General features: G+C 35.5%; 1 protein-coding gene and 1 pseudogene across 2 annotated transcripts in view; both read left to right on the top strand.

The window, feature by feature from the left end:
• The window catches only part of COL4A5 (collagen type IV alpha 5 chain), a 224,292-nt gene that overhangs the window by 19,895 nt on the left and 178,693 nt on the right, over positions 1-25,704 (top strand). The gene's annotated exons all lie outside the window — the stretch shown is intronic.
• On the top strand, positions 24,354-25,474 carry LOC118012005 (annotated as a pseudogene).

Consider the following 25,704-nt stretch of genomic DNA (forward strand, 5'->3'; position numbering starts at 1 on the left):
AGTGTTTAGTGTTTAGGATTAATTAATTTCCTCATACTCATAATATCCCTTTAATCATAGGATAGAGATATTTCTGATCTTGCCTGTGAAGTTTAAGGGAAGAGAAACTGGGATCATTACGGTAGTTTTATTTTCTATTCATTTAACGGTCTTATTTCTCTTTGATAATGTTGTAGGAAACAAAGAATTCAGCTATAATAGGTCTTAGATTTGGTCATTCATAAAAATATTTAAAGAATACATTTATTTTGAAATGAGGAAGACTCTTTTTCTACCTTCCTTCATTTTGACTTTGTAGGAGAAATGCTTGAACAATGGCCTTACCCATTTTGAGTTAATTTGGTTTCAGGAAGCCTTTTGAAATGTGAAGCATTTATTAAGCTTTAGTATCGCTTCTGAGTAGTTTTCCTAGCTGGCTATTAATGAGCCAATTTACCCTAGCTTTGAGGTCATGTTAATTTTCATTGTTTTCTTTCAAAATGAAAGAGTCAATGCTTAATGTTGTGATTTGTAAAATAAGCTATACATTTTCTTCACCTGTGGTATGTTGAAAGTTTCCACTGTCTGGCAAAATTTACCTCCACAGGTTGTGGATTTCCCCATCTCCCATTCCCCTTGCTTCCTGGAGATACTAGATACATTTTGGAAGAAGAAAAATAACAGCTTTTCTTTTCCAGTTCTTATGGTCAGTTCCTGGGTTTTTAATTTTTAAAGATGATTTTACTTCAGAGTGAGTATACTCAGTTTATAGTAATTTGGTTAACAGTGGATAAATTCATTTTTTGCTGTCACCTCTCTCAGTTCTGTTTGCTTGCTTATCTTTTACAGCCTATTTGGGCATTTCATTTTTCTCCACAGTTGCAATAAAGACTTCTTTTTGTTATATCACAAGCTTATTAGACCTTATCACTGCCTTCATGCCTTCAATTGTGTATACTGTATAATGGAAAAAACCACAGACTAATGTTGTAAAATAACAAATGAGACTAAACTGAAAAAGGTCACCTTTCTTAGAGGCTGGAAAAGAGGTTTGTCTTCAGGGGCTTGGATTTGTTTTCCTGACTAGTTTGACTGACACATTTGAATTTGCAGATTGACAACCCTTATATTAAAAACATGGGCTTATAAACGTATCTGTTTCCTAGTAGATTTTCACGCCTATATTCTCATTTTATTCCCTCCACTCCATGATACACAGATAGGGAATGGGAAATATTTTTTTCTCCAGATGGTTAAATCATTATAATTTGAATTTGTCAATATGCCAGAAAACAAAGGTGAGTTCAAAATCAGGTCTTTCTGATTTTCAGGAGGCATTGTAAACCTTATTTACCCAGCCTTTGTTTGTTTTTATTTGAGTGTAGTTGACATACAATGTTAACATTTGTTTCAGGTATACAAAATAGTGGTTCAACAACTCTTATGGTTATGCTTTGCTCACAAGTGTAGCTACCATCTGTTACCATGCAACGCTATTGCAACACCATTGACTATATTCCCTATGCTATACCTTTTATTCCCATGACTTCTTCATTCCACAACTAGAAGCCTGTATCTCCCACTCCCTTTCACACATTTTGTCCATCCCTCACCCGCTTCTCCTCTAGCAACCATCAGTTTGTTCTCTGTATTTATAGGTCTGATTCGCTTTTTGTTTGTTTATTTGTTTGTTTTGTTTTATAGATAACAGATATAAGTGAAATCATATAGTATTTGTCTTTGTCTGACTTACTTCACTTAGCATCCCCAGGCTTCGTTTTAAAATCAGGTCCTAATTTAATCCGAACAAAGCTGAAAATATTCAAGAGGCAAAGGGATTAAATTATTTCAGATGATAATCTTTTTCTTAGTTTTTCTTACATGTCTAGTTTTTCATCGGTATTCTTAATTCATGGTACTTAAAACTTCTGTAAAGATTTTTATTGGGTTTAAGCATTAGTAGAAATGTAAATTGTTATAGAAAACAAGAGTATAGACATAGGGTCTCTTTAAATCACAATTAATGAAAATGTGTACTCATAGGGACATTAACTTGGTTCATTTTGGATAGAATACTCGAGGGCCTAACATTTCATCTCCATGGTAAATGTTTATTCAAAATTAAATGGAGAAAAAAAGACTTAAGAGGATGATAGTGAAATTATAGTTTTTTTTTCTTATCTGTATTTCCTCATTTATCTATAGTAAATATTTACTTTTGCAATAAAAATGTTAAAAAATATTGAATATTAGTTTACAACTGTATATTTCAACTTTTTTTGGATTTAAACAATTTAACAACGTATTTTACAGTTAACTATTTTCGTGCCATCATTATTAAAGGAAAAAAATTACAGGTGAATTAATGAAAGAAACTAAAACAGGATTTTATTATTTTAATAAACATTTCAGGTCAATTTTAGAGTTTTCCTTTACCTGCTTTTCTAAAATAGAACTTCAGTGGGTCTTTTTTAAAGTAAAAAATTCCAGAGGCTGACACAATAACCTAATACCGGTAATAATTCTGTCATTGAACACAATGAAGAGGAGTCATCTTTAATTTGTACTCTTTCATGTAAAGTGTAACACGTATTCTCCTTATCTTTTCCCTCCACTGAGTAACAAACACCCTTCCACTTTTACTTGTCAGTGCTAAAAAAAGTGATATTTTGAACGTTGGATCCAACTTTTTCACTTATATTTGGAGCAAAATATGTAATGTATATATGAAACCTATGATTTTATTTTAGGTTCTTGTGAATGTACCCCAAATCTTTAGATAAATTGACAGAAAAGTTGCTATAAAATACAAATTCCTGGGGCACCTGGGTGGTTCAGTCGTTAAGCTTCTGCCTTTGGCTCAGGTCATGATCCCAGAGTCCTGGGATCGAGCCCCGAGCCCTGCATCGGGCTCCCTGCTCAGCAGGAAGCCTGCTTCTCCCTCCCCCACTCCCCCTGCTTGTGTTCCCTCTCTTGCTGTCTCTCTCTCTCTCTCTCTGTTAAATAAATAAAAAAAATCTTTAAAATATAAATTCCTGGTTAAAAAATTTCAGGGGTGCCTGGGCAGTTCAGTTGGTTGAGCATCCAACTCTTGATATCAGCTCAGGTCTTAATCTCAGGGTTGTAAGTTCAAGCCCCGCATTGGGCTCCACGCCTACTTTAAAAAAAAAAAAAAAAGAATCCCAGATCTTTATGTTTTAACTGAGTGTTTTGTAGTTGAGTTAGGAATATTCGGGATTTATAGAATATGTAGTAACTCTTTAATAAACACTTCAAAAAAGTGTCTTAGTTTTTAATTACTTGTAAGTTCTATAATTTGTTCCAAAGTCTTAATAAAATCATTTTTAACTAGTTAATGCTTTTTCCCAATATTAATTGAAAATATTGAATAATATTTCCTGTTGCTGTTCCGAAACCCATCTCCAAGTTATATTTTCCCTAAAGAAGAAAATTGTGTCAACCTCAGTGATTGAGAGTTGACTCCATAACCTAGCCAGAAGAGAGGGTGTTGTGGAAGGAAGATACACTTTTAGGGTTTCTATTGCTGAGAGGATGTAGATTTTCTGATTTTGTCTAGAAGATGGTATAGGTAAATGCAGCTGGGTACAATGAGAGTGGCATGCCATTAGGCATGTTATATCCATCTTCTTTAAAGATTCTGCACATTTCTTAGTCATTCCTTTGTCAGGTGGTCAAAGTGTAGTGTGGAAGGTACATTTTCCTCCTTCTCATTGTTGCTTTAATGTAGCACTTTATCACAGGAAATTGTGGAAAGAGCGGGATTTGGAAGTTAAGTTACACTTCAGAACTGGGGTAGAGAGAGAATGCTGAGATAGTTTATCCTGGACACCAAAGGGCCTGGAATTAGAATGATGGACTGCTTTAGCATTTTGGTAGAACAAATTCCTCTCTTTTTACGGCAGTACAGAGCCCCTGCAATAGTTGGTTCTAGTTACTGTAGTAGTGTAATGGTTTGTTGTGGAGCATGGTTGTTGACATCAGACTTAGTTTAAGCCATGACTCTTCCACCTACTAATTAGACTAATTAGGCTAATATTAACCTAAAGTGTCTTAATGTGTACTACATAGTAAGTGTTAAATAAATGATAACTGTGATTTTCCACAGGATCTGTAGTCTCTTGTAATATAATTCAGTGAAATCTAATTGCCTTTCCTTAGGCATAATAATTTGTATTTTTCCTTTTTGATTATCTTTCTTCATCTTTGGTCTTTACCATAAAGTGGAAAGATGACTTAAAAGAACTTATTTCTAAAGGTATTGGCTAGACATGTCGGTTAAATATGCATATACCAATATTTGATATATTAAAAAAAAAGATACAATTCCTTAAATAGTGTTATCTGACTAGAGATGAAAAGGACCAAAAGAGAGACAGGAAAATGGGGGAGTGGAAGTAGTTGTAAAGAGAAATTAAAACTAAGCGTCAACAAGAAAGCAGGTTTATCTGTAGCCGTAGGGGAGAACTGTTAAAACTACTTTGAGCATTTTGATTTCCTAGGAAGCTTCTTAAGGTTTTTAATTATTAAATTATTTATTGGGTTGAAACTAAATATTTATATATGTTACATATATGTAAGTTTATTATTCCTAAATTGATTTGAGGGGTTCTTTTCTACCCAAAGGAAATTTAAATAAATACTTCAAATATTTCAGGAAATACAGCATGCCATTTAGTAAATTTAAGGGAACAAGTGAATAACTTAGCTATTCCAACAATGTTTTGCCTCCGCATTCCTTGGCGCAAACAGGGACCTCAATGAAGCGTCCCTCATGGGAGTTGCCTGTGGAAATCTTACTGAAGAGGTCCAAGTCCCAATTCAGGGTTCAGGCTCCCCTCCCTTCTATTTTTTTTTTAAATCAACATTTTTTGAAGTATAGTTTACATACAATAAACTGCATCCATTTTAAGTGTACAATTACTGCATTTTGACAAGTGTGTCCACCCACAATAATTAAGGTATGGAATAGTTTCATTACCCCAGAAAGTTCACCTATGCCCCTTTCCAGTAAAATCTTGCCCTGTCTTTGTACCCTGGAGGTCACTGATCTGCTATCTATCTTTCACTGTGAATGTTTATGTCCAAGTTATTTTGTATACATATTTTTCATTTCTTTTGGGTAGATACAAAGGAATGGAATGTATAATATATTTAACATTACAAGAAACTGCTGAAATATTTGTCAAAGTGATTATACTATTTTACATTCCCACCAGCAGTGTATGGGATCCTTTTAATTGTAGCCATCCTAGTGGATATGAGGGGGTATCTTGTTTTATTTTGATTTTCCTGATGCTGAGCATATGTTCATGTAGTTAGTGGCCATTCAGATATCCTCTTTCGTGAAGTGTCTTCTGTAATCTTCGCCTATTTAAAAAAATTGTATTGCTTGTCTTCTTAAATTGAAAATTTTTATATTCTGAATACAAATTCTTTGTCATATGTACACTCACACACACGTAGTATTTTTCCCATTCTACAGGTTGTATTTTCTTTCCCTTAGCAGTATGTTTCAATTAGATTTTTAAAAATTTTGATGAGGTCTAGTTTATCAGTTTTTTCTTTTATCATTATTGCTTTTTGTGTCATGTATAAGAAGCCTTTAACTACATGAAAGTTTTCAATTTTGCCTATTTTTCTTCTATATGTTTGATACTTTTAGCTTTTGAACCATTTAGAGTTATTTTGTGTATAGTACATAGGATCCTGGTTCAGTTCTTTAAAAAAATTTATTGTGAAATTCACATAATATAAAATTAACCATTTAACATGAATAATTCAGTTACATTTAGTACATTCACCATGTTATGCAACCGCTGCCTTTATCTAGATCCAAACAGTTTTATTGCTCTAAAATAGAACCTCATACTTAAGCAGTTTCTCTCTGTTTCCAATCCCCACCCCCAGCCCCTAGAAACCACCAATCTGCATTCTGTCTCTGTGGATTTAACCTATTCTGGATATTTCATATAAATGGAATAATACATTATGTGACCTTCTGTGTCTGGCTGCTTTTACTTAGAATGATGTTTTTGGGGTTCATCCCCATCATATCATCTAGCAGTACTTCATTCCTTTTTATGGTTGAATAATATTGCATTTTATGAATATACTACATTTTGTTTATCCATATCCATTATGGACATCTGAGCCATTCTTTAAGCAATTGTGAATAACACTGCTATGAACACATACACATATATATATACTTATTTGAGTACCTGTTTTCAGTACTTTGGGGTATATACCTAGGAGTAGAATTACTGGGCCATATAGTAATTCTGTCTTTTTGAGGGACCACCACACTGTTTTCTTCAGGGGCTGAACCATTTTAAATTCCTACCAGCAATGCCTGAGCATCTCAATTTCCCCACCTCCTTCCAACAGTTTTTATTTTGTTTTATTGTTATTACTATTATCATTGTATTATGGCCATCTTAGTTTGTTAATGAAGTACTTCTTCATTATGGTTTTGATTTGCATTTTCTTAATGACTGATGATGTTGAGTATCTTTTCATGTGCTTGTTCCCTATTTGTATATCTTCTTTGGAAAAATGTCTATTCAAGGCCTTTGCCTATTTTTTAATTGGACTATTTGTCTTTTTCTTGTTGAGTTATAAGACTTCTATATATATTCTGGATACTTAAGAGATACATGATTTGCAAATATTTTCTCCCATTCCGGAGGTCATCTTTTCACTTTCTTAATAATATCCTGTTATGCACAGAAGTTTTAAATTTTCATGAAGTCCAATTTGTTTATTTTCTTTTGTTGCTCATATTTTGGTGTCATATCTAAGATTCCATTGTCAAATCTAACATCATGAAGATTTACTCCTGTGATTTCTTACAAGATTTTTATAGTTTTAGATTTTATATTTAGGTCATTGATCCATTTTGAATTAGTTTTTGTAAATGACATGAGGTAGAGAGCCAATTTTATTTCTTTGCATGTGGATATGCAGTTGTCCCAGCACTATTTGTTGAAGAAACTATTCTTTTCCCATTGGATTGTCTAGGTACCCTTGTCAAAAATCAATTCACCATAGATGTATGGGTTTATTTCTGGCCTCTCAATTCTATTCCACTAGCTATTTGTTTGTCCTTATGCTAGTACCAACCATAGCTTTATAGTAACTTTTGATATTGAGGTGTGTGAGTCCTCCAACTTTCTTTTCCTTTTCTAGATTATTTTGGCTATTTGGGGCCCCTTACAATTCCATATGAATTTGAGAATCAACTTTTCCATTTTTGCTCAAAAGGCTGTTGGGATTTTGATAAGGATTTCACTGAATCTGTAGATTGCTTTGGGTGGCATTGCCATCTTAATATTGTTGAGTCTTCCAATTCAGGAACAAAAGTTGTCTTTCCATTTATTTAGGTCTTCCCCCCCCTTTTTTTTTTTAAATTTTATTTATTTATTTGACAGAGAGAGAGCACGAGAGCAGGAGCACAAGCAGGGGGAGTGGGAGAGGAAGAAACAGGCTTCCCGTGGAGTAGGGAGCCCAAGGCGGGGCTCGATGCCAGAGGCAGAAGCTTAACGACTGAGCCACCTAGGCGCCCCTCCCTTTTTTTTTTTTTTAAAGTAAACTCTAGCCTCAACGTGGGGCTTGAACTCATGACCCTGAGATCAAGAGTTGCATGCTCTACCGACTGAGCCATTCTCTACTCTGCCAGCCAGGCACCCCTATTTAGGTCTTTTAAAATTTCCTTCATCAGTGTTTTCTCTGTACATGTCTTTCATTTACTTGGTTAAATTTATTCCTAGATATTTTATTCTTTTGGATGGTATTACAAATTGAATTGTTTTCTTAATTTCTTTTTCAGATTGTTCATTATGATTATATAGAAACAAAATTGATTTTTTGTGTTCATGTTGTACTCTAGGACTTTGCTGAACTCATTTTTTAGCTCTAATATTTTATTTGTAGATTCTTCAAAACTTTCTATATAGAGAGGATCATGTCATCTGAAACAGACATAGTTTTACTTCCTTTCAAATTTGGATATATTTTATTTCTTTTCTTTACCCAATTACTCTGGCAAAGGCTTCTGGTACCATGTTGAATAGAAATGATGAAAGCAAGCATTCTTGTCTTACACCTGATCTTGGAGGAAAAACTTTCAATCTTTCACCATTGAGTATTGAGATAGTTGTGAGTTTTTCATAAGTACTTTTTATCATGTTAAGAAAGTTTTCGTCTAGTCCTAATTTCTGAGTGCATTTATCATGAAAGGGTGTTGGACTTTGTCATATGTATTTTCTGTATCAATTAAGATGATCACTTGGTTTTTTCTCCTTGTTCTGTTAATGTGGTTTTTTCTCCTTGTTTTGTTAATGTGGCCTATTATATCAATTAATTTTCTTATGTTGAACCACTCTTGCATTTCTGGGATAAATTTCACCAGGTCATGGCATATAACCCTTTTTGTGTTCTATTAGATTCAGTTTGCTAGTAGTTTGTTGAGATTTTTTGCATCTGTTTTTTGTAGGGAGTATTGGTCTGTAATTTTCTTTAGTGTCTTTGTCTGGCTTTGGTTATCAGGATAATATTGCCTTCATAGAATGAGTTAGGTTGTATTACCTCCTCTTCTACTTTTGGAAGAGTTTGAGAAGAATTGGTGTTAAGTTTTCTTTAACTATTTGGTAGAATTCTCCAGTGAAGCTATCTGATTGTGGACTTTACTTTGTTGTGAGTTTTTTTATTACTGATTCAATGTCTTTACTTGTTACAGCTTGTTCAGATTCTCTATTTCTTTTCTTTTTTATTTAATTATGAAATCTAATTCACATAAGTTGTTAGTTTCAGGTGTACAACATAGTGATTTGACAATTCTATACATTATTCAGTGCTCACCACTGTAAGTGTGGTCACCGTCTGTCACCATACATTATTACAGTATTATTGACTATATTCCTTATGCTTATTTTCATCTCTGAGATTTATGTATAACTGTAAGTTTGTATATTTAAATCCCCTTTATCTATTTTACCCATCCCTCCCACCTCCCCTTTAGCAACTGCTAGCTTGTTCTCTGTATTTAAGGGTCTGTTTGTGCTTTTATTTGATCACTTGTTTTGTTTTTTAGATTCCACATATGAGTGAAATCATATGGTATTTGTCTTTCTCTGACTTATTTCACTTAGCATAATATCCTCTAGGTCCATACACACTGGCACAAATGGCAAGATCTCATTCTTTTTTATGGCTGATAATATTTTTATTCTATATACCACATCTTCTTTATCCATTCAACTAGTTTTTTAAGTTTTTATTTAAATTCCAGCTAGTTAGCCATACAGTGTAATAGTAGTTTCAGATATACAATATAGTGATTCAACACTTCTGTACAATACCTGGTGCTCATTATAATAAGTATACTTCTTAATCCCCATCTCCTATTTAACCCATCCACTCACCCACCTCCCCTCTGGTGACCATCAGTTTGTTTTCTATAGTTAAGAGCCTGTTTCCTCATTTGCCTCTCTCTCTTTTCTTTCCCCCCATGTTCGCTTGTTTTGTTTCTTAAATTCCACGTAAGAGTGAAATCACATGGTATTTTTCTTTCTCTGACTTACTTTGCTTAGGATAGTACTCTCTAGCTCCATCTCTGTTTCTTCTTGAATTAGTTTTGATAGTCTGTGTTTTTAAGAATTTGTTCATTTCATCTAAGTTGTCTAATTTTTTGGGTGTGTAAGTATTTATAGTATTCTCTTATAATCCTTTTTATTTCTATAAGGTTGGTAATAATGTTATATCTTTCATTATTTATTTCAGTTATTTACATCTTCTCTAATTTTTGATTTTGTTGATCTTTCCAAAGAACCAGTTTTGGTTTCATTGATTTTCTCCATTGTTTTTCTATTCTCTGTATTACTTATCTCCACTCTGATTTTTAGAATTTACTTCCTTCTGCTAGCTTTGCATTTAGTTTGCTCTTCTTTTCTGGTTTTTCTAAGGTGCAGAGGTAGGTTACTGATTGATTAAGATCTTCCTTTTTTAATGTAGGCATTTACTGCTATAAATTTCCCTGTCACCACTCCCTTTACTGCATCCCGTAAGTTGTGGTATGTTGTGTTTTCATATTCATTCTTCTCTGAGTGTTTTCTAATTTCCTTTGTGATTTTTTTCTTTGACCTTTTATTGTTTAAGAGTGCATTGTTTGAGGGGCGCCTGGGTGGCTCAGTCGTTAAGCATCTGCCTTTGGCTTGGGTCGTGGTCCCAGGGTCCTGGGATCGAGGCCTGCATCAGGGCTCCAGGCCTGCATCAGGGCTCCCTGCTCTGTGGGAAGCCTGCTTCTCCCTCTCCCATTCGCCCTGCTTGTGTTTCCTTTCTTGCTGTGTCTCTCTCTGTCAAATAAATAAAATCTTTTTTTTTAAAAAAAGAAGAGTGCATTGTTTGATTTTCATGTCCAGTTTTTCTCCTTTTATTGAAATCTAGCTTCATTCCATTGTGGTTGGAGAATATACTTTGTAGGATTTCAGTATTTGTATATTTATTGAGGTTGGTTTTGTGGCCTGTATAGGTTCTATCTTGAAGAATGTTCCATGTGCACTTGAGAAGAATGTGTATTCTGCTCTAGAGTGAAGTGTCCTATATTTGTCTTTTAGGCCTAGGTTTAAGGTATTGTTCAACACCTCTATTTTCTTATTAATCTTCTGTCTAGATGTCTTGTCCATTTTTGAAACTTGGTTATTGAAGTCTCCAACTATTATTGTACAGCTATCTAATTCTGTCTTTAAGCCTGTCAATATTTGCTTCATATATTAGGGGCTCTTTTGTTTGGTATATATGTTTATAATTGTTATAAATTATTGATGCATTAACTTAAAAAATATGTACAAGATAATGTCATTCTTTGTGTCTTGTAACAGATTTTGGCTTAAAGTCTAGTTTGTCTGATATTATAGCCAGCCACTCTAGCTCTCTTTTGGTCATTATTTGCATGGAATATCTTTTTTCTTTTTTTAACTTTGAATCCATTCTGCCAATCTCTGCCTTTTGATTAGAGAGTTTAATCCATTTACATTTTAAGTAGTTACTTATAAAAGGGATTTACTATTGCTGTTTGCTATTTGTTTTCTGTATGTCCTTACACCCTTTTTGCCTTTCATTTTCTCCATTCATTTCTTTTGTGTTTAATAGATTTTTTGGTATTGTACCATTTTTATTCTCTTTTCATTTCCTTTTATTTATTCCTTTTACATATTTTCTTAGTAGTTACCCTGGGGATTAAAATTAATGTACTGGGTCGCCTGGGTGGCTCAGTTGGTTAAGTGTCTGCCTTCAGTTCAGGTCATGACCCCAGAGTCCTGGGATCGAACCCTGCATTGGGCTCCTTGCTCAGTGGAGAGCCTGCTTCTCCCTCTCTCCCCTGCTCGTGCTCTATCTCTCGCTATTTCTCTTTCAAATAAATTCTTTAAAAATATAATAAAATAAAATGAATTGACTAAATTTATAACAGTCTGATTTGAATTGATACCATATTGTTCTTCTTACAGGTTACATCTGTAATACATTGTGTGCCCTGTAACATATATTTATAATTACCTTTTTATGCATTTGGTTTTTAAATTATATAGGAACTAAAAAGAGGAGTTACAAACTGAAAATATACTGGCTTTTTTTTTTTTTAAGATTTTATTTATTTATTTGAGAGAGAGAATGAGATAGAGAGCATGAGGGGGGGAGGGTCAGAGAGAGAGACAGACTCCCCGCTGAGCAGGGAGCCCGATATGGGACTCGATCCCGGGACTCCAGGATCATGACCCGAGCCGAAGGCAGTTGCTTAACCAACTGAGCCACCCGGGCGCCCCCATACTGGCTTTTATATTTACCTCTATAGCTACCTTTACCAGAGATCTTTATTTCTTCATAAAGTTCTGAGTTACTGTCTTGTGTCCTTTCATTTCAGCTTGAAGAAATTCCTTTAGCATTTCTTTTTTTTAAATTATGTTAATCACCATACATTACATCATTAGTTTCTGATGTAGTGTTCCATGAACCTTTAGCATTTCTTGTATGGCAGTTCTATTGGTAATGAACACCCTCAGGTTTTATTTATCTAAGCATGTCTTAATTTTAGCTCCATTTTTGAAGGATGATTTTTGCTAGATAGGCAATTCTTGATTTTCAGTGTTCTTTTACTTTTGGTACTTAAATATGTCATTCCACTGCCTTTTGGCCACCATGGTTTTTGATGAGAAATCAGCTATTTGTTGAAAATCTCTTCTTTGTGTTGAGTTGCTTCTCTTTTGCAGCTTTACAGATTCCATTTGTCTTTGTCTTTGACAGTTTGATTAGAATGTGTCTTGGATCTCTTTGAGTTGTCCTACCTGGCGTTCATTGAACTTCTTGAATGTGTAGATTCATGTATAATCAAACTTGGGAATTTTGCAGCTACTATTTCTTAAAATATTCTTAAAAAGAATATTTAAGGACACCTGGGTGGCTCAGTTGCTTAAGCGTCTGAGTCTTGATTTCAGCTTAGGTCATAATTTCAGGGTTGTGAGATTAAGCCCCACGTCAGGCTCTGCACTGAGTGTGGAGCCTGCTTGAGATTCTCTCTCTCTCTCTCCCCCACTGCCCCTCGCTAGCCCCCTCATGTGCACTCTCCCTCTCTCAAAATAAATAAATAAAAATATTTTTAAAAAAAATATTTAAATATTCTTTTCTGTTTTCTTTGGTACTTTTTTTTTAAAAGATTTTATTTATTTATTTGAGAGAGAGAGAGAGAAAGAGCACATGAGAGGGGGGGAGGGTCAGAGGGAGAAGCAGACTCCCTGCTGAGCAGGGAGCCCGATGTGGGACTTGATCCCAGGGCTCCAGGATCATGACCTGAGCCAAAGGCAGTCGCTTAACCAACTGAGCCACCCAGGCGCCCTTCTTTGGTACTTCTAAAATGTATATTTTGTTCAGATTGATGGTGTCCCATAGATCTCCTGGCTCTGCTCATTTATCTCCATTCTTTTCTTTCTGTCACTCATACTGGGTAATATCAATTGTTGTATCTTCAAGTTTATTGATTTTTTTCTTCTGCCTGCTGATATCTGATGTTAAACACCTCTACTGAAGTTTTAATTTCAAATATTGTGCTTTTTAGCTCAGGAATTTCTATTTGGTTCCTCTTTGTACTTCTCTGATGTTGATATTTTCCTTTTGTTCACATATTGTTTTTCTGGTTTCATTTAGTTCTTGGTCCATGGTTTTCTTTAGGTCTTTGAGTATATTTAAAACAATTGTTTTGAAGTCTTTGTCTAGCTTTTTTGCAATGGGTTTGCCACCAGAACACAGGTGTCATGAAAACCACCACTGAACCCAAACCAAAATGGGAAAGGAAAAGACTCCTATCAACATTGTCATTGTCATCATTGGACATGTAGATTTGGGCAAGTCTACCACTACTGGTGGTCATCTGATCTACAAATGTGGTGGAATCAACAAAAGAACTATCAAAAAATTTGAAAAGGAGGCTGCTGAGTTGGGCAAGGACTCCTTCAAGTATGCCTGGGTCTTGGATACTGAAAGCTGAACATGAATGTGATATCACCATTGAAAATTTGAAACCAACAAGTATTATGTGACCATCATTGATGCCCCAGGATACAGAGACTTTATAAAAAACATGATTACAGTCACATCTCAGCCTGACTATGCTGTCCTGATTGTGGCTGCTGGTATTGGTGAATTTGAAGCAGGTATCTCTAAGAACCCGCAGACCCGTAAGCATGTCCTTCTTGCTTACACAGTGGGTGTACAATAGTTATTTGTTGGTGTTAACAAATGGATTCTACTGAGCCACCCTACAGCCAGAAGAGATATGAATAAATTGTTAAGGAAGTCAGTACCCACATTAGGAAAATTGGCTACAACCCTGAGACAGTGGGCATTTGTGCCAATTTCTGGTTGGAATGGTGACAACATGCTGGAGCCAAGTGCTAACATGCCTTGGTTCAAGGGATGGAAAGTCACCCATAAAGATGGGAATGCCAGTGGAACCACACTGCTTGAAGCTCTGGATTGCATTCTGCCACCAGCTCATCCAGCTGACAAGCCCTTGCGTCTGCCCCTCCAGGACGTCTACAAAATTGGTGGTATTGGTACTGTCCCTGTGAGCTGAGTGGAGACTAGTGTTCTTAAACCTGACATGGTAGTCACCTTTGCACCAGTCAATGTTAAATGTTAAAACTGAAGTAAAGTCTGTTGAAATGCACCGTGAAGCTTTGAGTGAGGCTCTTCCTGGGGACAATGTGGGTTTCAGTGTCAAGAATGTATCTGTCTGGGCGCCTAGGTGGCTCAGTTGTTAAGCGTCTGCCTTCGGCTCAGGTCATGATCCCAGGGTCCTGGGATCGAGCCCCACATCAGGCTCCCTGCTCCACGGGAAGCCTGCTTCTCCCTCTCCCACTCCCCCTGCTTGTGTTCCCTCTCTCACTGTCTCTCTGTTAAATAAATAAATAAAATCTTTAAAAAAAAAAAAAGAATGTATCTGTCAAAGATGTTCGTTATCCTGAACCATCGAGGCCAAATCAGTGCTGGATATGTACCTGTGATGGATTGTCACACAGCTCACATTGCTTGCAAGTTTGCTGAGCTGAAGGAGAAGATTGATTGTTATTCTGGAAAAAAGCTGGAAGATGGTCCCAAGTTACTCAAATCTGGTGATGCTCCCATCATTGATAGGGTTCCTGGCAAGCCTATATGTGTCAAGAGCTTCTCTGACTATCCTCCTCTGGGCCATTTTGCTGTTGGTGACCTGAGACAGACAGTGGCTGTGGGTGTCATCAAAGCAGTGGACAAGAAGGCAGCTGGAGCAGACAAGGTCACCAAGTCTGCCCAGAAAGGTCAGAAGGCTAAATGAATATTATCCCCAATACCTGCCACCCCAGTCTTAATCAGTGGTGGAAGAACGGTCTCAGAACTGTGTGTCAATGGGCCATTTAAGTTAATAGTAGAAGACTGGTTAATGATAACAATGCATTGTAAAACCTTTGGACGGAAAGGAGAATTTTTTGTGGACCATTTGTTGTGTGTGTGTGTGTGTGTGTGTGTGTTTGTATGGCAATTTTAAGTTATTAGTTTTTAAAATCAGTACTTTTTAATGGAAACAACTTGACCAAAAATCTGTCATAGAATTTTGAGACCCATTAAAACAAAAGTTTAATGAGAAAAAAATATATAAAAATAAAGTCTTTGTCTAATAACCAGCATTTGGACTTTCTCAGTGATAATTCCTGTCAGTTATTTTTTTTTTCTTAAACGGGCTACACTTTCCTTTTACTTTGTAATATTTGGTTGAAAGCAGTATTTGATTATTTTAAATGTGGTAACTGGAAATCAGACTTTGCCCTTTACCAGAGTTTCCTTTTTTTAAAAATTTTTTTATTGTTATGTTAATCACCATACATTACATCATTAATTTTAGATGTAGTGTTCCATGATTCATTGTTTGTGCATAACACCCAATGCTCCATGCAGAACATGCCCTCTTTAATACCCATCACCAGGCTAACCCATCCCCCCACCCCCCTCCCCCCCAGAACCCTCAGTTTGTTTTTCAGAGTCCATCGTCTCTCATGGTTCATCTCCCCCTCCGATCTCCCCCTGTTCATTCTTCCCCTCCTGCTATCTTCTTCTTTTTTTTTTTTTCTTAACATATATTGCATTGTTTCAGAGGTACAGATCTGAGATTCAACAGTCTTGCACAATTCACACAGAGTTTCCTTGTTTTTATTGTTGAGGGCTGCCATTATTCATTTGTTTAGTGGCTTTTACAACCTGTTTATGCAGAGCCTCTATCCCTTGTCATGTATGGTACTGAAATCTGTGTTCCTTTAACTTGTGCTCAGATAGTGTTTTGATAGATACTTCTCTGAATGCCAGGAACCAATAAAAGAGAGAAAAGGAGAACAAAAGAAAAAAAAACAGAAGGAAGAAAAAATATCTCCTGTCTCTGTGCGTTGGCTCTGTGTTATGGCACTCCTTTAACACTTAGCCAGGACATTTGCAACTCTGCCTTAGGTTTCACTCCCTGCTTATATTGTGCTTAGAGATCAGCTACAGTGAAAGCTTAAGTTTTTCTTAGGTCTTTCCTGAGCGTAGGTCCTCCCCTGGGCATATACCTGGCTTTTTAAATTCCTCAGTATACATGGGCATTTTTCAATGCCCTATTTTTTCCAAAAAGCTCCACTGCTTTTCCTCCCAGGCTTTTGGCATCTTATCCATATGCCTCACCTTCAGTCTTTTGCCCCTGGCAACTGTGGTTTGTTCATTTACTTTACATTGGTTTTTCACAATGCCTACAGCTCGACTGTCCTGTGTCTTTTCCAGGTTAGGTAAAACAAAGATAAATGCCTTGCATCAGTCCTTCAGGTGGTCCCCAGACAGGTTAGAACAGACAAACAATTCTTCGTGAACAAAATCTGCTCTGCTGTCCCTGGTACCAGGGACAAGGGTCCCACAGTGAACGTGGCTACCCTCTTAAAAAGTGCCACTGAGCCAGGGAGGCAGCTGGGTAAGGACAAGCAAAAGCACCACAGACCTTTTCTACCACTTTTAATTTGTATTTTTCTTGATTCAAAATTTATTTGGTTGTTGTAAACCTTGGATCATTTTCCAGAGTTCTGACAAATTTGGTTTTGACAGTTCCTTCTTAATTTTTTGATGTTTCTGCAGAGGGACAGGTGCTTAGAGTTTCCTACTCCACCATTTCACTGATGTCCAAAAAATTTTTTAATACGTTCTTTTACTGTTTTTTGGAAACACAATCCATTCCCTATTGAGTTACTTTTCACTTTCTGGATCCTCTACTCTGTTTTGTTAATCTGCTTGCCTATCCTTACACTAATATCACACTGTCTTGATTATTGTAGCTTTATGATAAGGCTTGAAATCAGGCAGTGCATGTTTGTTTGGATTGTGTTTAATCTGTAGACTAATCGACATTAACAATATTGAATCTTTCTTTACATGTCTGTGGTATATTTACTTTTTAGGTATTCTTTAATTTTCCTTGGTGATGAAAAAATTTACATTTCAGTGTACCAGTTTTATTATTTTTTGTAGTAACTTTTTATAGATTCTTCAGGATTTCCTATATGCCATTTCTGAAAAGAGACAGTTTTACTTTTCCCTCTCCATTCCCTCTATTAGTTGTTTACTTTGCCTGTTCTGGAGAGGACCTCCAGTACAATATTCAGTAGAAGCAGGGAGAGCAAAGTGATGAGATTAGTCATTTATGCCTTGTTCCGCTTATTAGAAGGAAAGCATTCAGTTTTTTACCATTAAATGTGATGGCAGTTCAATGGTTCTCAATAGGTGGGGAAACTTTGCCCATAGAAGACAATTGGCAATGTCTGGAAACATTATTGGTTGTTATGATTGGGGGCTGTTATTGGCATCTACTGGTAGAGGCCAGAGATGCTGCTAAACATCCCATAATGGCCAGTACCCCCACCCACCTAGTCTGCATGACAAAGAATCATCCAGGCCAAAATGTCAGTAGTGCTGCTGCTGAGAAACTCTGTTAGTTGTGGGTTTTATGTGCTGCCTTTTATCAGATTAAAGAAGTTAGCTTTTATTCCTAGTTTGGTGAGAGTTTTAATCAAAAATGACTACTAAAATTCTGCATCTACAGAGGTGATTATATAGTATTTTTTCTTTTATTGTATTTATAGAGGGAATTACTATCTTCATCCATTCAGGTTGCTATAAGAAAGTATCATAGACGGGGGGAAAAATTTATTTCTCAGTTTTGGAGGCTGGAAAATCCAAGATCAGAGTGCTGGCAGAGTCGGTGTCTGGTGAAGTCCCCCCTCCTGGTTCATAGACAGCTGGATCTGGATCTTGCATCAAAATCTGGATCATGGAAATTCACTTGACTTATTTGGGATTTGTGTGACTAAACTGGCTCAAAGAGTCTCACATTGGGAAATGTGGAAAATAATTTTTATGCCTTTGTTGATTATCTCATTACAATTGGGCTGGAAAATACTATACAATATGACTTCATTTTAGCTTGATTACATCTGCAAAGACCCTACTTCCAAATAAGGTCACATTCTGAAGTCATGAGGTGGACATGAATTTTGGGAGGACTAGTCAAACCAGTGCACCATGCATAAGAAAAATTTTTTTAATTAAAATTTTTAGTTAACGTACAGTGCAATATTGGTTTCTGGAGTACTATTCAGTGATTCATCACATACAACACCCAGTGCTCATCACAACAGGTGCCCCCTTTTTTTTGAGGTGGGGGCAGAGGGAGAAAGAATCTTAAGCAGGTTCCACGCCCAGCACAGAGCCTGATGCAAGGCTCAATCTCACAACCCTGAGATCATGACCTGAGTTAAAATCAAGAGTTGGACGTTAATAGACTGAGTCACCCAGGTGCCCCACAACAAGTGCCCTCTTTAATACCCATCACTCATCTAGACCATCCCCCACCCACCTCCTTCCGTCACCCCTCAGTTTGTTCTTTATCATTAAGATTCTCTTATGGTTTGTTTCCCTCTCTCCTTTTTCCCCCTTCTCATATGTTCATCTGTTTTCTTAAAATTCCATGTGAGTGAGATCATACGGTATTTGTCTTTCTCTGACTGACTTATTTCACTTAGCATAATATGCTCTAGCTCCATCCATGTCATTGCAAATGGCAAGATTTCATTCTTTTTGATGGCTGAGTAGTATTCCATTGGAGATAGATAGATAGATAGATAGATGATAGATAGATAGATAGATAGATAGATAGATAGATAGATAGATGATAGATATAGATACACACACACACACACCACATCTTTATTCATTCTTCTGTTGATGGACATTTGGGCTCTCTCCATAGTTTGGCTATTGCATTCCCTCCGAATCTGTATTTTGGATCCTTTGGGTAAATACCTAGTAGAGCAATTGCTAGATCCTAGGGTAGTTCTATTTTTAACTTTTTGAGGAACCTCTGGAGTGGCTACACCAAGAAAATTTTTTATTTATGCTTTCAAAAAAGATACCTTGAAAATATTTTCATTTTAATATCCTTTGGTCTAAATGCCAAATCTAAATAGTCCTATATGCAAATGTTCAAATGCACTAAGATTCATATAGGATTTCCCAAAATTTTCAAAACAAGAAAATGTGGAAGAATATGATATCACTGTTATTTTTTTCTAAGATTCATATAGGATTTCCCAAAGTTTTCAAAACAAGAAAATGTGGAAGAATATGATATCACTGTTATTTTTTTCTGATTTAAATTTATCAAAATAAAGCAAATGATCATTACATTAGAAAGTGTTTGGAGGAGGAGGTTTGTGAGACAGTCATCAAACTTTTGCATTCCAGTACATATGCCGGCTTGACTAGTACATAATCTCCTCACCCTCAAAAAGCCCACAGTTCTGTTGAGAAACAAATTACAATATGGCATGATGAGTGCAATAGTAGAATTGTACATAGGGTACAGAACAAAATAATTATTTGTATTGAGTTCTAAAACTCTGTGTGTGTGTGTGTGTGTGTGTGTAAGACAGAGGCGTGGGGGGAGGGAGAAAGAGAGGGTGAGAGAGAGAGAGAAAAGAGTTAACTGATAGTTTTTAAAGGAAAAATAAGTAAATCAAAGTTGTTTATTCTGTATACACTAATGCAAAACTAATCACCCTCACGGTGTTGTAATATAGTTCCACCATATGTCCACAGTGTTGATTTATTTATTCCAAACTGTCAATTCTCTGACCAAGTATTCTCTTTTGGATCTGGAGGAGCTGCTAAAGGTAAAGCTCTCATATAGCTAATCGGGAAACTTCAGTGGGGAAATACTTAGAATATGTAGAATACGTAACAATACTTATAATAACTTGAAAAATTACAATACCATGAAACAAACATCAGCCTGATTAACTGCTGATTTTGTAACTGAAATAAATTGGTTCCCTTGGTTCTTACCCTGCCCCAAGGTGTTTTTTAGACAGGAGAAATTAGCTGTAATAATTTGCTGAAGAAGATGTGCTGTGCTGCTTTGGATTGTTTTTCTTTTTCTTCCCCCTCCCCACCTCTTGCTCCATTTACATTTATTTTTGATTAGGTAATACATTCAGGTAGTTCAAATTTTGATAGTTATAAAAGTCTATACAATTAAAAGTTTCCCACTCTTTGTGCCCAGCCGCATAATTCTCCTTCCCAGAGGCATCCTGTGTTAACTTTTCTTGTTTTTCCTTTTAGAGCTATTTCATGCATATATAAGCATGGGCGCTTACAAACATACATGCACTTACTTATGTTTCCTTATTTTTACACATTTATTTATGTTTCCTTGTTTTTATACATTTTCTGTACTTTGCTTAAGATCATTCTATATTAGTACATAAAGAGCTATGGCTGTGTAGTATTATTCAATTGTATGGATATGCCATGATTTATTTAACCAATCCTCTATTGAGAAATACGTAGCTTGTTTCCTGACTTTTGCTATTATATTTCTGCAACGAATAACCTTGTAATAGGTCATTTCAGATGTGTACTATCTGTAGGATAAATTTCTAGAAATGGAATTGCTAGGTTGGATGGTATGTGCCTTTGTCATTTTGATAGATATTGCCAAATTGTCCTCCATAGAGGTTGTACCAATTTACACTTACACTGGCAATAGATAAAAGTGCTTGTTTCCCCAACACTCACCAACACATTGTGCTATCAAACATTATATCTTTGCTAATATGATAGGTGAAAAAATGATATCTCGTTGTGGTTTTAATTGCATTTATGTTCTGAGTAAGGTTGAACATCTTTTCATATATTTAAGACCCTGTGATATTTATAAAAAATAATTCCCTTTTTATGGTGGTTGGTATGCTACTGGATTGATGGCACAATATCTTTTCTCCTTAACTTACACCTATAGGCATGTTTTTTTACATAAGAGAACAAAGGTAATTCCAAAGAGCACCTTTAGGTCAAATAAACTCTAAGCCAGAACATTTTACGTGTTTTAAAAAATCACTACAATTTACAGTTAATTTACAATTAACTCATTTTACACTAACATATCATAGTTGACAAACAACTGGACCAACATCTCCTCATAATTTGAAATGATGTAAATTACTTATAAGAAATTTAAGTCAACATTTTGTTACTTCTTATTATATATTGTACTTAAAAAATTTTTATATCTTAAGAAAAATAGAATTATTCTTTACTTAGAAACTTACCAATGTGTTAGAATTTACAGAGAATTATTTAAAATTATGATATGTTCTCATTTGAAATACGTGTTTGCAGTTTCCTTTCTCAATGCCTAAGACACATTATAGGAAGGTTAGAAGTTCACTGTATATTTAAATGTGTTGGCTGATTCATAAGTGGCTCTGGACTCTTGCATCATACAACAAATTGTTCTCAGAGCTTTGTCTATGGCACTGTATATCACTTCTATTATAGCACTTATCAATGTCTGCCATGTATCATCATTAGTTATTTATATGTCTGCCTTTCTCACTAGATTGTGAACTTCTAGAGGATATAATTTGCATTCCCCTTTTGCATTAGCTTATAGCTTTGCATAAACTCCATACGTATAAAATGTTTGTTGAATTGAATTGAATCACATTTACATTGGGGTTCTAAGGTTAAATTTTTAAAAACACTTTTCTACATATTTTTTTATTTCACTTTTATGTAATGTCTTATTCTAATGCTGCTCAAGTTTCCTTTCTGCTAATATTATTGACTTTGTATTGAAAAGAATTACCAAAGTGCTTCTCTAATAATAGCATTGAAGAGGTAGATTTTTTTATTGTACATATTTCCTTACTCTTCTTCATTTTCTTCCATCAAAGTCCAACTTTAATTCTAACCACAGGCAGTTCTAAATATTTACTGGACAGTGGTGGGTAGATTGGACATTGTGGTAAGGTATATGCATTGATTGATCTCGCTAAGATTCTCAATTTATGTAGGCAATTTGAAATGTGAAATTAAAGTTATGGTCATTACTAATATTAAGTAATTTAGAAGATTCTATAACAGAGTGAACAACTTTTCAAATGGCTCTTTTTAACTTAAATATTTATTAAAATAATTGTGGATTCACATGCAGTTCTAAGAAATAATATAGAGAGATCCTTTGTACACTTTACCTATTTCTTCCCAGTGGTGATACCTTGCAAAACTATTGTATAATATCACAACCAGGATGTTAATATTAACACAAAATTATTATTATTATTATTTCACCATATTTACTTGTGTTCATTTGTGTGTGTGTTTTAGTTCTGTACAATTTTATTACATATATAGATTCATGTATCCTCCACCACAGTTAAAATACTGCACAGTTCCAACACCACAAGGATATCTGTATTGTGCTTTTATAACCACACACACCCCCATGCCCCACCCCCACTACCCTAACTCATGGCAACCCATAATCTGTTCTCTATTTCTAAAATTTTGTCCTTTCAAAAATGTTATATAAATGCAATAATATAGTATGTAACTTTATGTGATTAGCATTTTGATCAGCATAATTCCCTGGAGATATATATCCAAGTTCTTCTGATTATCAATAATTTATTCCTTTTTATTGCTGAGTAATATTCCATGTTATGTATGTACCACAGTTTGTTGAATCATTCACATATTGAAAGAAATCTGGGTTGATTCCAGTTTGGGGCTATTACAAATAAAGCTGCTATGAATATTACTGTACAGGTTTTTGTGTAAACAGAAATTTTCATTTCTTGGGCTAAATGACCAGGGGTATAATTGCTGGGTCATATGGTAGTTGCATATTTGCTTTTCTAAGATATTGTCAAACTGTCACAGAGTAGCATTCTCTCTTTTTTAAAGATTTTATTTATTCATTTGACAGAGAGAGAGAGCACAAGCAGGGGGGCGGCAGGCAGAGGGAGAAGCAGGCTTCCCGCCGAGCAGGGAGCCTGATGTGGGACTCGATCCCAGTACTCTGGGATCATGACCTGAGCCCAAGGCAGATGCTTAACCGACTGAGCCACCCAGGCGCCCCCAGAGTAGCATTCTTATCCTATATGAGTGAACCAGTTTCTCCTCACCCTCACTGGCATATGCTGTTCTCACTATTTTTTATTTTAGCTGTTCTTATAGGTGTGTAGTGACAGCTTAATTTGGTTTCAGTTTGTGATTCTCTAATGGCTAATGATGTTGAACATCTTTTGATGTGCTTGGTTGCCATCTTTATATCCTCTTCAGTGAAATGGCTCTTCATTGTGTTTTGCCCATTTTCTAATTGGACTGTTTGTTTCTTCTTTTTACTATTGAGTTTTTGAGTTTTTTATATATTCTAGATTCCAGTCCTTTGTTGGATATGTGGTTTGTAAATATTTTTTTTCCAATCTGTAGCTTGTCTTTTCATCTTCTAAACAGGATCTTTTGCAGAGCAAAAGATTTAAAATTTGATGAAGTCCAATTATTCAATATCTTCTTTTTATGAGTTGTGCTTATGGTGTTATCTAAGAACTCTTCACCTAGCCCTAGATACTAAAGATTTTTTGAAAGTTTTATAGTTTCATTTCTAACATTTAAGTCCATGATCCATTTTTAATTTCCCCAGTACAATTTGTTGAAAAGGCTATCTTTTCTCCATTGAAGTGCTTTTTATACTTTCATAACAAAAAATCACCTGGGTTTATTTGTGTGAATCTATTCCTTAGTCTTTGCTCTGTTCAATTGATCTAGAGGTCTATTTTTTCACCAATAACATACTGTTAGCTATATAGTAAGCCTTAATATTAAGCAGACTGATTCCTCCCACTTTATTCTTTTTTCTCAAGGTAGTTTTAGGTATTCTAGGGCCTGTGTTATATAAATTTTATAATTAGCTTATGTCTATAAATCCTTGCTGGAATTTTAATTGGAATTGAATCAAACCTACAGATCAATTTGGGAGAATTGGCATATGTAGGATGTAGAGTCTTCCAATCCATGAGCATGGTATGGCACTCCATTATTTAGATTTTTTTCTACCCATAATAGTCTCTTTTGTGTTTTCCTTGTTTTGATGTCAGATGAAAGTGCATACATTAACATGGATTTCAAATTTTTAGGCTTGCTGAGAATGATAAAACTCATTAATACTCATTTACTATTTATTTACTTACTCATTCATTCATTCATTCACTCATTCACAATGCAGATATATTTATCTTGCTCCTTGTAATTAAGAGATAATATATTTTTACAGTATTAATATTGATTTTAAAGGTTATAACCCTATAAATAAATGAGAAATTGACTGTACTAAAGAAAGGACATTAATATAGACTAAGGAAGTTTTGTAATGATATTTACTGTAAAGATTTTTATCTCTGGTACAAAATAAATATGGGCTGAGGGAGGGATTACTGACTAAAGGAATAGGACTTATCAGAGGGAGGGTGTAATCTTTGAAAAATTTCTTATTTGGCAATTTTAACCCCAGAATCAAAAGAAATTGAGGGTATGGAGCGAGTCAACTCAGGAGGTATGAGTAAGTGATTATTTAGAAGAGAATAGAAATATGAGGGCTGTACTGGAGATTTCCTTTTATGGAGTAATGCAAACATTTAGGTAAGTTTATAACTCTTCCTTGAAATAGGAGTAACTATTTTGCTTGAGTTTTCTTGAGTTAATTATTCATTCAACAAGTATTTATGGAGCCCTTACTACTTTCTCTGCATTTTGTCTGGACCTGTCGGTATATAGATGTTATAAAAACAATATCCAAAGACCCAGCAGTCACTGGCTCCCTTCTCAGTACCTGCTCCCAGTGGTCCTGAGGGCATGTGGGCCAGAGGCAGCCCCAAAGAATAGGAGGCGGAGGGAGAGCAGGTGTGCAGGTCTGTGTCTTGGCTGTGTACTCGCTGAGAGAAATGGGAGGGGGAGAATGCAAGGATAGGCCCAGGAGCCATGGCGTCCAAAGAGAAACAAGCAGTGAAAAATCTCAATGTGGAAAATGCCCAGCAGGAAAACGAAAGAGAACAGGGCCCCATGCAGAATGTAAAGGAATCATGCAGTTGGAGAGGAGGGTGAAGGCCAGAAGCCTGGAGGAAATGTCAGGCTGGGGTGAATGAGACGGCTTGTCTCTAATTTTCAATGAGCCATACCTAACAGGCATATTGACCACAGTGAAGTGGGAGATGATGTGGAGAAGTTCATAGGGCAGATGATGGGAATCAGTAGAAAGACTAAGGAGCAGCAAATGAGGCATCATAAGCGCTTCCAAACTCCTGAACCTAATAATCATTATGGCTTTTGCCTTATACCTTGAATCCTAAGGTTTTCCCCAAGGTTAATAATGTGGCCTCTGCTCTACAAGATTGTAGTTTTGTGATTTACTTTCTCTGTAATCTTTTTGGTATTTCCACTTAGAAGTTTGTAATTAAATATTGTTTTGTCTCAGTGTAAACCTTTCTGTCCAGTAGGGCAATTTCACCCAGTTTTAGGAAAAACTATTATTTTCATAATATGAAATTAACAAAGCAGTTTAAAAAGCAAAAAAAAGGTAGGATCCCTGAGTTCATGGAATTTATAATGTAATATATATAATATAGCAAAATAACAGCATCTATAGATTTTTTCCAGCAGATAAATGGTATGATAAATTTATTATTTGAATACATCTATTTACAGATATTAGTAGCCAGTACAAGAAGGAATACCATCCTTGTATATCAGTTTTCAAGTTACAGGGATATTTCT

Source organism: Mirounga leonina, unplaced genomic scaffold, assembly GCF_011800145.1.
Source record: "Mirounga leonina isolate KUSES-001 unplaced genomic scaffold, KU_Mleo_1.0 Mir_101664, whole genome shotgun sequence".
NCBI lineage: Eukaryota > Metazoa > Chordata > Mammalia > Carnivora > Phocidae > Mirounga > Mirounga leonina.